Raw genomic sequence first — 15817 nt, forward strand, 5'->3', positions numbered from 1 at the left:
ATAAACGACCCAATCAAAAAAATGGGCCAAAGATCTAAACAGACATTTCTCCAAAGAAGACATACATATGGCAAACAAGCACATGAAAAGATGCTCAACATCACTCATTATCAGAGAAATGCAAATCAAAACCACAATGAGCTACCATCTCACTCCACTCAGGATAGCTGCTATCAAAAAGTTTACAAGCAATAAATGCTGGAGAGGGTGCGGAGAAAATGGAACTCTCTTACATTGTTGGTGAGAATGCAAACTAGTAAGGCCACTATGGAGAACAGGGTGGAGATTCCTTAAAAAACTGGAAATAGAATTGCCATACAACCCAGCAATCCCACTGGGCATACACACCGAGGAAACCAGAATTGAAAGAGACATGAGAACCCCAATGTTCACTGCAGCACTGCTTACAATCGCCAGGACATGGAAGCAACCGAGATGTCCATCAGCAGATGAATGGATAAGAAAGCTCTGGTAGATATACACAATGGAATATTACTCCGCTATTAAAAAGAATGCATTTGACTCAGTTCTAATGAGGTGGATGAAACTGGAGCCCATTATATAGAGTGAAGTAAGTCAGAGAGAAAAACACCAATACAGCATACTAACACATATATATGGAATTTAGAAAGAAGGCAACAATGACCCTGTATGTGAGACAGCAAAAGAGTCACAGATGTAAAGAACAGACTTTTGGACTCTGTGGGAGGAGGCGAGAGTGGGATGATTAGAGAGAATAGCATTGAAACATGTACATTACCATATATGAAATAGATTGCAGTCCAGGTTTGATGCATGAGACAGGGTGCTCAGGGCTGGTGTACTAGGATGACCCTTAGGGATGGGATGGGGAGGGAGGTGGGTGGGAGGTTCAGGATGGGGAACACATGAACACCCATGGTTGATTCATGTCAATGTATGGCAAAAAACACTACAATATTGTAAAGTAATCAGCCTCCCATTAAAATAAATTAATTAATTTAATAAAAAGAAATTTAGAAGTGGAGTGTGACGCAAAAGCAATGCTGACTCCTTGTGGCCATTTTTTTGTTAACAGCAACTCTAAAAGCTGTGTTCAGTTTAGTCCAGTTGCTCAGTCGTGTCTGACTCTTCATGACCCCATGGACTGCAGCAGTCCAGGCCTCCCTATCGATCACTGACTCCTGGAGTTTACCCAAACTCATGTCCATGGAGTCGGTGATGCAATCCAACCATCTCATCCTCTGTCACCCACCCCTTGTCCTCCTGACCTCAATCTTTCCCAGCATCATATATGTATGCGTGTGTGTGTTTGTGCACAGAAGGGGCTGGAGGGCCGGGACCACCTAGGGGAAGGGAGGTGGCCACTCGGCATCTCCACGTGGAAGTTGAGTCCTTCTGGGTCAGAGCACGGACCCTGAGGGAGCCCCTGGACTGCGGCTCACCGGGCACAGTGACAAGCCCCTCACGAGTCCTGAGCTGGTGCTGACCCTGTACTGGCCAGTGCCACTGGGGGAGGACACCTGATGACCCAGGCCTTGTGTCCTGCCCTTATATTTACGGGGTAGGACCATGGGCTTGTCGGAGTGGATGGGCATTTTGGGAGCCCGGAAAGTGCTTGGGGGACCCAGTGAGTGTTTCAGGGGGTTGGTGAGTGTTGGGGGACCCAGTAAGTGTTTCAGGGGCTAATGAGTATCTGGGGGACTCAGTGAGCATTTCAGGGGGCCAGTGAGTTTAGGGGACCCGGTGAGCATTTCAGGGGGCTGGTGAGTTTGGGGGCCTGAGCAAAGGTCTAGGAGCCTGGTGTTCGTGAAGTGGCCCTGCATGGCTCCATCCATTCGTTCACCTGAGAATGATTCCCTGAGCGCCTCTGTGCCAATCCCCACCCACAGATGTGTGTGAGGTCACACGGAACCTCCTCCAGTGTCTCACTGTGGGCCCACGGGGGCAGAACCTGACCTCACTGGCATGCACCCCACCTGCTCACCTGAGTGCATTGAGAACACAGAGGGCGCGGCAGACCCACAGGAGGAAGTGCCCCGCAGAGCGGAAGCCACCGGGGTGTTCAGGTGCACCCGGCTTGCTCCCTGGGGTGCTTTCCGAGGCCCCAAGGCTGGGTGGCACTCCTGCCGAGCACTCCTGAATCTGCACTTGGAAACCAGGCAGCTGGGTTCACAGACAAGGAAAAGAGGGTGGGTGACCCACACCTATGTACCTGGGGGAAGGGAGAGTGTCTTGCAAGTACAGGACTGGTGTCCACAGGTGATGGGACGTTATTCCTCCCATCACAGTGAACCCACCACCATCTCAGGCCAGCGCAAATGGGAGGATGAAGGGCTTGTGGCACACTGACCTGAATTCTGATGGAACAGAGGTCCAGGGATGTGGAGACAAGAGGGCTCAGGAGTGGGCAGGTGACCCGTGTTATGGGGAGAGTTGTGGACAGGACACCCAGTGGGCAGGTGACCTGTATTATGGGGAGGTCTCCTCTGTGAGGAGAAGACAGACACACACCCACAGGTGTCCCCAGGATGGTGACACAGACGCACCAAAGGAGCCCTACGTGATGGGGCACACACACCCACAGGTTCTCCCCATGGTGCCATGTTCAGGGTTCTGACATACTGTTTTGCTGCGTGTTCTACTTGCATCTCATTGAATATTTGGATTAGAAAGAGACTTTTATTCTGAAGGGTTATTGTGAAGAGGAAAGGGGACTATTACAGGAGGATAAGAGTCCTTCAGGGAGGACTACTACTCTAGAGAGGGCATGCTTACATAAAGTTAGGGGCAATATTACTGTAGAGAGGTGACTAATATGATAGAGGGGAGATACAACAATAAATGGGGCTATGACCATGTAGGGGGGGTGTTACTGTGGAGAAAGTGAAAGTCATTCATTCGTATCTGACTCTATACAGGCCATGGAATTCTCCAGGCCAGAATACTGGAGTGGGTAGCCTTTCCCTTCTCCAGGGGATCTTCCTAACCCAGGGAGCGAACCCAGGTCTCCTGCAATGCAGGTGGATCCTTTACCAGCTGAGCCACCAGGGAAGCCCTACTATGGAGAGGGGACTCATAATAAAGGAGGACCCTTACTGTAGTGGGAGACTATTACTGTGGAGGGGGAAAATTTATAATAGAGGGACTCTGATACCATGGGGGCTCTTACACAGGGGAGGGGCTATGACAATACAGAGAACTATCATAATAAAGGGAACTATTACAATAGAGGGGGACCATTCTGTAGAGGGGGACTATTACAGAAGTTCAGTTCAGTTCAGTTCAGTCGCTCAGTCGTGTCTGACTCTTTGCCACCCCATGAACCGCAGCACGCCAGGCCTCCCTGTCCATTACCAACTCCCAGAGCCCACTCAAACCCATGTTCATTGAGTTGGTGATGCCATCCAACCATCTCATCCTCTGTCGTCCCCTTCTCCTCCTGACCTCAATCTTTCCCTACATCAGGATCTTTTCAAATGAGTCAGCTCTTCGCATCAGGTGGCCAAAGTATTGGAGTTTCAGCTTTAGCATCAGTCCTTCCAATGAACACCCAGGACTGATCTCCTTTAGAATGGACTGGTTGGATCTCCTTGCACTCCAAGGGACTCTCAAGAGTCTTCTCCAACACCACAGTTCAAAAGCATCAATTCTTCAGCGCTCAGCTTTCTTTATAGTCCAACCCTTACATCCATACATGACCACTGGAAAAACCATAGCCTTGACTAGACAGACCTTTGTTGACAAAGTAATGTCTCTGCTTTGCTGTATTACAGAAGAGGTAAAACTGTTTATGAAGGGAAGACTCTTACCATAGAGGGAGGCTATTACAATAGAGGAGGACTCTCACTGTTGAGAGAGGACTATTATAGCATATATGAGACTATTACAGTAAAGAGTGGTCTATCATTGTAGGGGGAGCTATTACTGAACAGAGGGGACTACGACAAAGAGAGAGGGACTATTATAACAGAAAGAGGACTATTACCTTAGGGGGGACTATTATAATAAATGGGCATCTATTGCTGCAGACAGGGACTATTACAATAGAAAGGGACTACTGAAATTGAGGAAGACTATTACTATAGAGTGGGGACTACTAAGATAGAAAAGGGACTATTAATATACACTAGGGACAGCAGAAGGGGACTATTAGTGGAGAGGGGAAACTATGACAATAGAGGCAGGACTGTTACAGTAGAAGGGGGACTTGACTATGGAAGGGGAATACTGACAACAGAGGGAGATTACTAGATGGAGGGAGATTACTAGAATAGATTACTCTATTACCACAGAGACAGACTTATTACAATAGGGAGTGGACTATGACAGTAGAGGGGGACGTTTATGTAGAGGCAGATTATAGCAACGGAGGACTTTTACTCTAGAAGGGGGATATTAGAGGCAGACTATTATAATTTAAGGGAACTACCACAATCAAGGAGGACTATTATTCCAGAGAGGGGACTATGACAGTACTAGAAGGGGAACTTTGACAATAGAGGGGGGACTATCACTATATAGTAGGACTATGACATTAGAGGGGGGGCTATTTCAGTAGAGGAGATACTTTAACTGCAGAGAGGGGACTATTACAACAGAAAGTGAAGTATGACAATAGAGACAGGACTATTAGTGTATGGGGTGGAGGACTATGACAGTAAAGGAGAACTATGACTCTATTACTCTTGCCTTCCCTGGTGGCTCAGGCACTAAAAGCATCTGCCTACAATGTGGGAGACCCGGGTTTGATCCCTGGGTCAGGAAGATCCCCTGGAGAAGGAAATGGCAACCCACTCCAGTACTCTTGCCTGGAGAATCCCGTGGATGGAAGAGCCTGCTGCTACTGCTAAGTCGCTTCAGTCATGTCCGACTCTGTGCGACCCCATAGACGGCAGCCCACCAGGCTCCCCCGTCCCTGGGATTCTCCAGGCAAGAACACTGGAGTGGGTTGCCATAGAGCCTGGTAGGTTACAATCCACGGGGTCGCAAAGAGTCAGACATGACTGAGCAATTTCTCTTTCACTTTCATTACTCTATTAGATCTCTAATAGAGAACTGTTACCCTATAGGGAGAACTGTTACTATGACAACAGAGAGGAGCTAACACTGTAGAAGAGGAACCATTACTGTAGGGGGGCTATGACAATAGAAGAGGAGTAATACAATGAAGGGGGACTATTATTACAGAGGGGCGACTATGACAGTAGCGGAGCACAGTTACTGTAGAAGTGAAGTTTTGAGAATAGAGGGCTATTACTCTAAACCCTATGACATTAGTGTTGGTCGCTCAGTCGTGTCCGACTCTTTGTGACTCCATGGACTGACCGCACGGAGCCCACCAAGCTCCTCTGTCCATGGGATTCTCCAGCTAAGAATACTGGAGTGGGTTGCCATGCCTTTCTCCAACTATGATATTAGAGGGGGCTGTTACTATAGAAGGGGAACTATCACTGTACAGGGGAGAGTACGACAATAGAAGGGGAGTATTACTGTAGAGGGGGGACTATGACAACAGAAGGGGACTATTACTATAGAGAGGGGACCCTAAGAATAGAGACAACCCCTGTCCATGGAGAGCAGTAAACACAAATACAAAGGTCCAGGCATTTGTTTGCCATGAAAGGAGTCCTGATGGCATGCAGACCAACAGAACACCCACTCATAACAGGAGAGAGGGGACACTCAGACCCTAACTGGAGGCATTCCCAGCTTCTTAGCTGCTCAGGTGGGTGCTTCATCCTGGGAGCCTGTCCAGTCACTTTTACTGCAGGAACAGCCACCAGATGGAGAGACCGCCTCTGGGGAGTGAAGGGCGTGTGACCTTGTGCCTGGGCTCCATTGCACCTAGGATGGAAGCCCCCATACCTGGAGCCCACAGGCTCGACTGGGCCCCTCTCAGCCCCAAGAGGAGGGGGCTGGTGCACAGTGACAGAAAGGGGGACCCTCTGGATGGGGTCACCAGCTCTAGCCTCAGGGAGAGCAGGCTTGAGCTGCTGGGGTCTGTCTGTTGGTCCCTGTCTCCCCGCTCCTTGCTCCTCCTCAAACCCCCACTTAACCTCCTGTGTCTCTCTGCCCCCTCGCCCTACTGTCTGTCTCTCTTCATGTCTCTGTCCATTTCTCTCTGTGTCTGTTTCTCTGTCTCTAGAGCACTTCTCCCCTCTCCACCACCCCATCCTCCTTTCTCTTGGAGAGAAGTCCACAGGTACCAGTTTTTCAGAGCCACGCCTCCACGCCGCCAGCACCGGGTCTTCTGTATGTCCTGTTTTAATTATGCAACACCCCATTTCCTCCCCCAGATTGCCCAGGCTGGGCCTCCGATGGGCTGGCAGGTGAGCTTGCCCGGATCCTTCCTGTGCCACCAAGGTGAACGCAGACTGGATGTCGGCACTGAGTTCTTGGCTCTGGGACATGCCCCCGCACCACCTCTCCATCCCAGGTGAGGCCCCGCATGCTCGGCTCAGAGGGGATGCAGCTGCGAGACGGGTCCATGTGTGGGAAGCCTCAGAGCCAAACATGCACACATGCAGGCACACACAGGCACACTGAACACACACACACATGCACACACACACACCAAACACACATGCACACACACACCAAACACACATGCACACATACTGCACACACACACATACACACACCAGCACCTTCCCTTGTCTGTCGACTTTATCCCATTCAACCCGGAAGGTACGAGAACCCCCGAGAGCCTGCCTTCAGGACACATGCTGGCCTCCCTGGGGGGCGGGATTGTGTTTTCTCAGCCACTCTGTCCTACTCCTGGGGACCCCTCACCTTTCCACCCACGTTTTCCATCAGAGCTTGTGCAGCACCTTCTGCACTTGAGCCTGGAGGACCCAAAGTTTAAGGGGGCCACCCACCCCCAAAACAACTCGATAAGTGATACCAGAACTACCTAATTAAAATGAGGAACCTCTGACTCCAGCCAATTTGGTTGCAAAAAGTGCTGCAAAGCTCAGCTATAGGCGGGCATCTGGATTTGGGGATGGCCAGTGGTGACCAGGGTGGCGGGCACTTCCAGGGTGACACTGCTGTGCTCAGGCCATCTGAGGGGTGGCCACCAGACACCGTGGCCTGGGAGGGGAGGGTCCCTGCCAGACAGCACCCTGCTCACCTCCTCAAGGTGCAAACGTGCCCCATTCTCCACCGGCACTCCTCTGGCCGTGCAGACACTGGGCCCTGCCCTGGCTCTGTGACACTGGACACTGCCCGCTGGGAGCGCACATGGACAGTTGGACAAACAGGAAGTGCTGTTTTCTATGGAAGGCAGCTTTAGACTCTTTCTCACCCTCTCGACAGCTGTGGGGTTCTATGCCGGCCATCCCACCCTGCCTGGGAGGAGGGGCCCCACACGGCTCTTCCCTTGAGAGTGTGGAGCAGACAGGGAACTGTGGACCCAGTCTCTCGGCCCTTCCGGGTGCTTCCCCGTGGGGAAAGCTGTGGGGGCCCCACAAGGAGGAGGCTTCCGAGTCTTCAGGACCACAGAGGGGCCCTTGGCCGCTCTCCTTCCCGTACCCCTTACAAAATAACTCATGATGCCTCTCCCCCAAGCCCGGGCACCACTCATCTGCTTCTGTCTTTGAAAATTTGCCTGTTCTGGACATCTCTTATAAATGGACAGGTAAAATGTGTCCTTCTGTGTCTGCTTCTCTCACTGACCATCGTGTGTTCAAGGTCCATCCACGATGTAGCCTGTGTCAGAACTTCACTCCTTTTCATGGTGACTCATACACCACTGTGTGCATGGGCCACATGCTGCTGACCCACCCATCCATCCATCCACCCATCCATCCACTCATCTATCTGTCCATCCACCCACTCACCTATCCATCCACTCATCCATCCAACCACCCACTCATCCATCCATAAATCCACCCATCCAGCATCCATCCATCCATCCATCCACAAACCAATCCATCATGCACCCATCCACTGATTGATCCATCCACCCACTCACCATCCATCCATCCATCCATCCATCCATCCACTTATCTATCCACCCATCCATCCACTCTTCCATAACATCATCAAATCAAATTATATTATGAACTTGTAAATCCTCCTTCCCATCCCTTGACCCTGAGAATAAATAAGAAAAGAAAAAAAGAGAAAGAAATAAAGCTAGTCCAAACCTATGTTCAGAGACAGAAGGGAAGATTTCTGGATTGTCCCCAGGTGACTGCTAAAGTATGAACCTCTCCACACTGTCTCTGAAACAGATCACACAGATTTAAAAGGGAAAAGAATAAGTAAAACCACACATAAATGACCACAACATTGGCGTCATAAAGAGCCTGAAAATACTATGAATAATTTCAAAGCACTTGTAACTAGAGAGGGTCTGCCTGTGCTCAGTTGTGTCTGACTCTTTGCAGCCCCATGGACTGTACCCGCCAGGCTCCTCTGTCCATGGGATTCTCCAGGCAAGAATAATGGAGTAGGTTGTCATTCCCTTCCCAGGGGATCTTCCCAACCCAGGGATCTCCCCTGCATCTTTTATGCCTCCTGCTTTGGCAAGTAGGCTCTTTGCCACGAGCACCACCTGGGAAACAACAAACCATAAAATCAAAAGCCATCTTAAGGCTTTCCTGTCCCAAAACGGGATTCCTTAAATAAATTGACTTTCACTTTCACACTTCTGCAGAGACCCCCATTTCGAGACAAGATTCAGTTTCCAGGACTCAGTGGATATGACTTTCGGGACTCTGCCATACCCCGCGGTGCTATAGCTGTGCATCCTTAGGGCAGCTTGGGGGCACAGAGGACAGGCTCAGGGGGTGATGTGTCCCCCACCTGGTTTGCCTGCAGGGAGCCACAGCATAATGACCTACTGCCTGAACAAGAAGTCACCCATCTCTCACAAGGAGTCGAGGCTGCTGCAGCTTCTGGGCAAAGTGCTGCCATGTGTCACCTTGCCCGTGGTGTTCAAGAGGTCCACCACCCAGGTGAGAGTCTGCGGGCACTCTCGGGCCCTGGACCCAGCTCCAGCCACTAGTGTCACCCACAGGGGGCGGTTTCCTTATCCCTCTTGGGGAAATGGGATTGAGAACAAACCTGCTGTAAAGCAGAATTGCTGTTTAGTCACTCAGTCATGTCTGACTCATTGCGACCCCATGGACTGTGGTCTGCCAGGCTCCTCTGTTCATGGGATTCTGCAGGCAAGAATACTGGAGTGTGTTTCCATGTCCTCCTGCAGGAGATCTTCCAACCCAGAGAGCCTCCCAGAAAGGTAGGAAAGGACACAGCTTTACTGTAGAACCAGCCTGAAGCCAGAACAGGGACCCATGGACTAACAGCATCACCCTCTGAAGTCACAGAGGCCGGGGGAGCTGGGAGGGGAAGGGGGAGGCTGGGTCCCACCCTTTGTGCAGCTGAGCTGACACTAAAGCTCCTTCCTGGTCCCAGATAAGCAATAGCTGAGTTTCCATGTCCTCTGAGGTGGGTTTACGTTTGCACCCCAGCACCCCCTCCAGGGAGACTTTCTTGCTGGTGCAGATGGTAAAGAATCAGCCTGCAATGCGTGGGACCTGGGCTAGATCCCTGGATCGGGAAGATCCCATGGAGGAGAAAATGGCACCCCACTGTAGTATTCTCACATGGGAAGTCCCATGGACAGAGGAGCCTGGAAGGCTAGAGTCCATGGGGTCACAGAGAGTCGAGACGACTGAAGTGACTGAGAACACATGCACGCATTCACACCCCTCCCCTGTAGTGCTTCTCCTGGGTGGATCGGGGGTTTTATGGGGCACAGAGAAGCCAGGGTGGGAGGCAGTCATTGTGGAGGATGGAGAGGAGTCAATGGCGGGGGCCCTGTCTGTGCGGAGGGGGCACCCAATTGACAGTGGTCCTGTCACTGGCACACACATTGCCCAGGGGGTGGATGCAGGATGGGGTAGAAAACCCATCTGGGCTCAGGTGCCCTCAGGAGCAGGGGCCCACCTGGGCGGGACAGATGGCCCCTGCCTTCCTGTACCCGCACTTGAGGGGCACTCATATTCCTGGTTTTTCTGCTCCTGGGCTGGTCCTCCCAAGAGGACAAGAGGCTGTCAAGCACAGCTCTTACCTGTGTGATTGCTTCCTCCTGGGAGGTCCCCGGTTGCTGGAATCCTCCTCAGGGGATCTGATTGGCAGAGAGCCAGGGCTGGAATGGGAACAACTACATTCTTGCTTGCATCAGGTGCCTAAGCCTGGCCTTAAGAGCTCACACCCAGAGAAGGGAGCAAGCAGCAGGGGGTCCACCAGAGCCCGGGAGTCCTGCAGGACTGGGGTCCCTCTGCTCGGAGGGCCCCTTGGTGCTGGGTGCCTTTCTTCTGCATCCCTCCAGGGCAGGGTCCCCTCCATACTGGGGGACCTCGGTGCCATGGTCTCAAGTGGTATGGCTCCCAAAGAGACCTGGGTGTGTGTGGGGTGGGGGGCACAGGTGGTGGTCTTTCAGGGGGTGTTTAAGATCAGCGGCTGCAGCAGCACTTCATTTAATCCTTGTAGTGGATGGCAAGTGCCTGACAATAGCTGACAATATTCATATGAGTCTTTGTTTTTTCTTTTAATTTGGATTGGGGGGTGGGGCTGTGACATCCTTTCCCATTTTTTATCCTTATATCTTTTTCTTTTTCTATTATGACTCTGTGTAGAGAATACAGTACCATTTTCTGCTACTAGTTTATGTTAATATTAGTTTTTGCTTTTTCTTTTATTTTGGATAGAGAGAATCTATTATTTTCTTCCCCACTTTTTTATCCTTATGTTTTTTTTTTTTCTTTTTCCATTATGACTCCTCGTAGAGGACACAGTACATTTTCTGTTACAAATTTATATTAGGGCTTCCCTGGTGGCTAGTTGGTAAAGAATCTGCTTGCAATGAGGGTGATGTGGGTTCGATCCTGGGTTGGGAAGATCTGGAGAAGGGAAAGGCAACCCACTCCAGTAATCTTGCCTGGATAATTCCATGGACAGAGGGGTCTGGTGGGCTACAGTCCACCGGATCAAAATGACTTGGAAACAACTGAGCAACTTTCAATTTTCAATGTACGTTAAAGTTATTTTTTGCTTTTTCCTGTCTTATTTGTGTCATGGACAGATGTTTTGCCCTTTTGTTCTCTTCCCTTGATTCCTTTTTGTCTTTCCTAGTGCTGTTTGTGGGGGTGGGCACAGATCTCTGTGGGTCTAGTGTGTCCTCATATCCAAGGGTCCAGCTTGGGTGTCATGGAGCCTTGGCGTTGAGCCCACAGGGAGCTTCCACCCAGGGACTGCCTGAAGGAGTGTGAGGCTGGACTCTGCAGGAACACCCCCCCAAGACCACAATCTCAACCCGGGCTCTGTGCTCCACGTGACCATTGACCCTGGGGACCCTGTTCCCAGAAGCAGTGCCTCAACCCCAGCAGCACCAACATGGTTGATTTCACAGTGGCCGATGTGGCCCTCAGTTGGGCATCCTCAGTGCATGCCCAGCCCCTGAGTTGGGGGCTGCCCTCTGTGCCCAGCACAGATGACCAACCTCTGTGTGCAGGTGCTGAGCATCATGAAGCACCTGGATGCTGGCGTGAGGACCTGCAGATGCCGCACATGGAGGAGGCTACCGAGAGGAACCTGCACTCTGGCCACATGGTGTACATGACGGCCCTCATGGAGGTGGGGGTGGGGGCAGGGGTACGGACGGGGGGGTGGTCCGCCAGCCAGGGACACCCACGTCTGGTCCAGGCAGGAGGGGGAGGGCCTCTGAGGGGATGGGCACACGTCCACTCAGGTGGACATGTGGTCACTCCAGGCAGGAGAGGCTGACCTCTAAGGGGACAACACAGGTCTACTCCAGTAAGAAGACACTGACCTCTAAGGGGACAACACAGGTCCACTCCAGTTAGAAGATGCTGACCTCTAAGGGGACGGACACACATCCACTCAGACGGACACACGTCCACTCAGATGGACACACAGTCACTCCAGACAGGAGAGGCTGACCTCTGAGGGGACAACCTCTAATGGGACAGACACACGTCCACTCCAGGCATGAAAGGGCTGACCTCTGGCATCAGTCACTCAGAATTCCCGACCAACGTGCGTTTCTGAACTCACAACTGCACCCCTGGCCTCTGGGGTGTTTCCCAGAATTTGGCTATACCAGGTCCCTGACACATCTTTTCCTGTGTCCAGTTTTGGAGTGTCCAGTCCATTCTCTTGGCTGCTGGCCAAATCACTCAATGTCTCACTCTGGCCTCAGACCCCAGTGCCCCCACCACAGAACCTAAAGACCCTTGGGGTCTGGAGGTTCTGTCCTGGGCCTCAGTGTACATGTACCCTCCTGGCCTCATACGCTCCCTGGAGTACAGACTTCACACAGTATGATAAGCAATGCTCTCTGCTGCTGTGCATGCACACACACATGCATATCCGTGCACACACAGACCCTGAACACATGCACACCTGTGTGTGCACCTGTACCTACTGGAGTGTGTACATACACACACACACACACACACACACACACCAGCACACCAGAGCAATGCCACGGCTCCCCACTGCCACTCAGGAGAGGCTGGGTCCCTTGGGAGCATGACATAAAGACATGCTTTATGTCTTTGTGTGTCAGGACACCCCAACCTGACTGTAGAGTGGCTGTGCTGGGGGAATTCCCCACCCATGACCCTCTGTTTCTCACTACAAGGCCCTTCACCCCACCCCACCCAGGACATGATCATGGAGATCTGAGTGGCTGGAGAAGCACCCCCAGGAAGTGGTTATCCTGGCATGCAGGAACTTCGAGGGCATGATACAGGACCTGCACGAGTACCTGATGGGCTGCATCAAGAACATCTTTGGGGACATGCTGTGTCCCCGTGGGGTGTGAGCAGGGGCCACAGGCTCCCCATGCTCTTGGAAGCGCGGGTGGTGGGAGCACTAGGCCTCACTGTAATCAGACTATCTGCTCGCTGTGTGAGGCTGATTCAGGCACCAGGTGATGCTGCTCATGGAACCCCAGTAATCCACCCACCACTGTCTCCACTCAAACACCCCAATGACCAGCCCATCACTGGTCACAGGCACCCCCAATAATCCACCCTGCCTGGTCTCTATTCAGACACCCCCAAAATCCATCAATCATGCCTCACGATGCCCCAGTAATCCACCTGCTGTTTTCTATCAAAAAACCCCAATAATCCATCCACCTCTGTTTCCACTCAGGCACCCCAATAATCGACCCATCACTGCTCAAGACACCCAAGTAATCTACCCACCACTGTCTCCACTCAAACACCCCCAAAATCTACCAATCACTGCTCAAGACACCCCAATAACCCACCCATCACCGTCTCCACTCAGACACCCTAGTAATCGACCCACTAGTGTCTCTACTCAGACATGCCAATAACCCACCCATGACTGTCTCTTCTCACAGAGAACCCAATAACCAGCCCATCACTGCTCATAGACACCCTAATAATCCACACATCACTGTAGCTTCTCGGACACCCCCGATAACTGACACACTGTGTCACAGGGCACCCAATAACCCCTGTGCACATGTCTCATGGGCACCCGGATGATTCTCCCCCTAGGAGGTGCTGACTCTGCACCAGCTGGGGTCCCAGGGCCAGCAGGTCATCCTGTCGTACAAGGACGAGACATCCATGAGTCAGCATGCAGAACTGTGGCCCGGTATCCCCTACTGGTGGGGGAACCAGGTGAAGCCCTGAGACCTCGTCCAGTACCTGGAGCTCATGAAGAGCTGAAGCCACCCAGGGGAGTGCTGCTTTCAAACCGGGACATCTGGCCACATGCATGTCCTAGCGCATGGGGCTGGCTTTGGGTTCACGTGGAGAAATGGAACAGGACGTATTAGGGGACGTTATTCTGTTCAGCACATGGGGACCAGGGCATGGACATCCTTGGGGATGTTACTGTGTACACCACAGGGGGTCAGGATGTAGGCAGGATGTGGACATCCATGTGGACATTATTGTGTCCACCACACGGGGCCAGGACATGGACATCTTTGGGGTCACTGTCCAGCCCACCTGCCCTTTGTAACAGGAGAAATTCATGAATCAACACCCCTGTGAGCCCCTGCTGTCTGAACTTTGGTCTCTGTCGGACATCTGAATCTCTGACCTCTGCGGAGGCCAGAGTCTGGGTGAGTGATGGCACAGCTTGGTGACTGCGTGGGCAGGTGACCCCATGGGTTAGGGGTCACATGGGTGGGTGACTGCGTGGGTGGGTGACCCCATGGGTTACTGGTCACATGGGCAGGAGACCATGTTGGTTGGAGACTGCGTGGGTGGGTGAATGTGTGGGTGGGTGACCGGTTTGAGTTGCTGAGTGCAGGGTGGGTTACCATGTGAGTTGCTGACCAGGAGAGTGGGTGACCCCATGGGCGGGTGACGGTGTGAGTGGGTCATCATGTGGACAGGTGAGCGCATGTCCTCGCAGGTTAGTGACCCCATGGGTGGGTGACCACATGAGTCAGTGCCCACACGGTTTGGTTGGCCACATGACTCCATGGGTTAGTGGCTGCACACGTGGGCGGCTGACCCCACAGCTGGCACCATGAACAGCAGCCCCTCTCTTGTCCCAGGCAGGCTGATGGTGGCCGGCATCAACCTCTCAGAGAACCTGGAGTTTGTCCGCATCCACCCGGCCTGGTCCCTGGAGAAGCTGACCCAGTGGGGGCTCCCCCACCTTTGTGCATGGGTGCGGGGCCAGTGCCCGGGGTCGGCCACCGGCCGTACCAACACCGTCGCAGGCGAATTCATCTGGGCCAACAGGTTGGCGACATCATCGGGTTGAACTGGAAGCTGCTTCGGGCTGATGTACTGTGCATGTGTGGAGCTGGACATCACAGAGGCTGCGTCTCAGTCATGTCCTGCGACGTTACAGGCCTTAACCGGAAGCTGCCTCGGGGCTGAGGGATGGCGCACCGAGGAGCTGGGCCTTGCGGAGGCAGCTCCTCGTTCACATCCTGTGATGTCACTGGGCTGAACCGAAAGCTGCTTCGGGGCTGAGGGACGGCACATGGGTAGAGCTGGGTATCATGGAGGCTGCGTCTCAGTCACGTCCTGTGACGTCACCGGCCTGAACCGGAAGTGCCTCGGGGCTGTCCGTTGGCACGCTGAGGAGCTGGGCATTGTGGAGGCCATTCTCAGCCCTGTCCTTTGGGGCTTGTCATCCGTCCGCGCGTCCACTGAATGTGGGTGACTGCTGAGGTGGGCCAGGTGGCAGGGTCCATGGTCTCCTCGGTCCTCCGTGTGTCTCTCGGTGACTGCAGGGTGTGAGGTGTTGATTAAAGGTGAGTGTACTCAGAGAACCTGGAGTTTGTCCGCGTCCACCCGGCCTAGTCCCTGGAGAAGCTGACCCAGTGGGGGCTCCCCTACTTTTGCGCATGGGCGCGGGGCCAGTGCCCAGGGTCAGCCACCGGCCGTACCAACACCGTCGCAGGCAAATTCATCTGGGCCAACGGGTTTGTTGGTTCTCGGGTCTGTGGCTTCCCCATGGGAGAGGCTGGGGTGGCCGCCTCCCCCTGGGCACTGAGACTAGCAGACGGTGACCCCCCAGCTGGGGAGGGGAGGAGGCACTATGACATAGTGTCCATAGGAGGGGACTGAGCGCATAGCGATCCCACTGAGAAATCCCTTTTATTAGATAAGGGGCTTCCCTGGTGGCTCACTTAAGAAGGCCTTCTTATCTCTCCTTGCTAGTCTTTGGGACTCTGCCTTCAGGTCACTGTATCTTTCTGTGTCTCCTTTGCCTTTCTCTTCTCTTCTCATCTATTTGTAAGGCCTCCTCAGACACCCACTTTGCCTTTTTGATTTCTTTTTCTCGTGGATGG

The 15817-nt window shown here is 52.7% G+C and overlaps 1 pseudogene; it reads left to right on the top strand.

Annotated features, from left to right (window-relative positions):
- The first annotated feature begins 6299 nt into the window (after positions 1-6299).
- On the top strand, positions 6300-14993 carry LOC129639835 (PI-PLC X domain-containing protein 1-like; annotated as a pseudogene).
- Positions 14994-15817: the final 824 nt, after the last annotated feature.

This window comes from Bubalus kerabau, chromosome X (assembly GCF_029407905.1).
Source record: "Bubalus kerabau isolate K-KA32 ecotype Philippines breed swamp buffalo chromosome X, PCC_UOA_SB_1v2, whole genome shotgun sequence".
Lineage (NCBI taxonomy): Eukaryota > Metazoa > Chordata > Mammalia > Artiodactyla > Bovidae > Bubalus > Bubalus kerabau.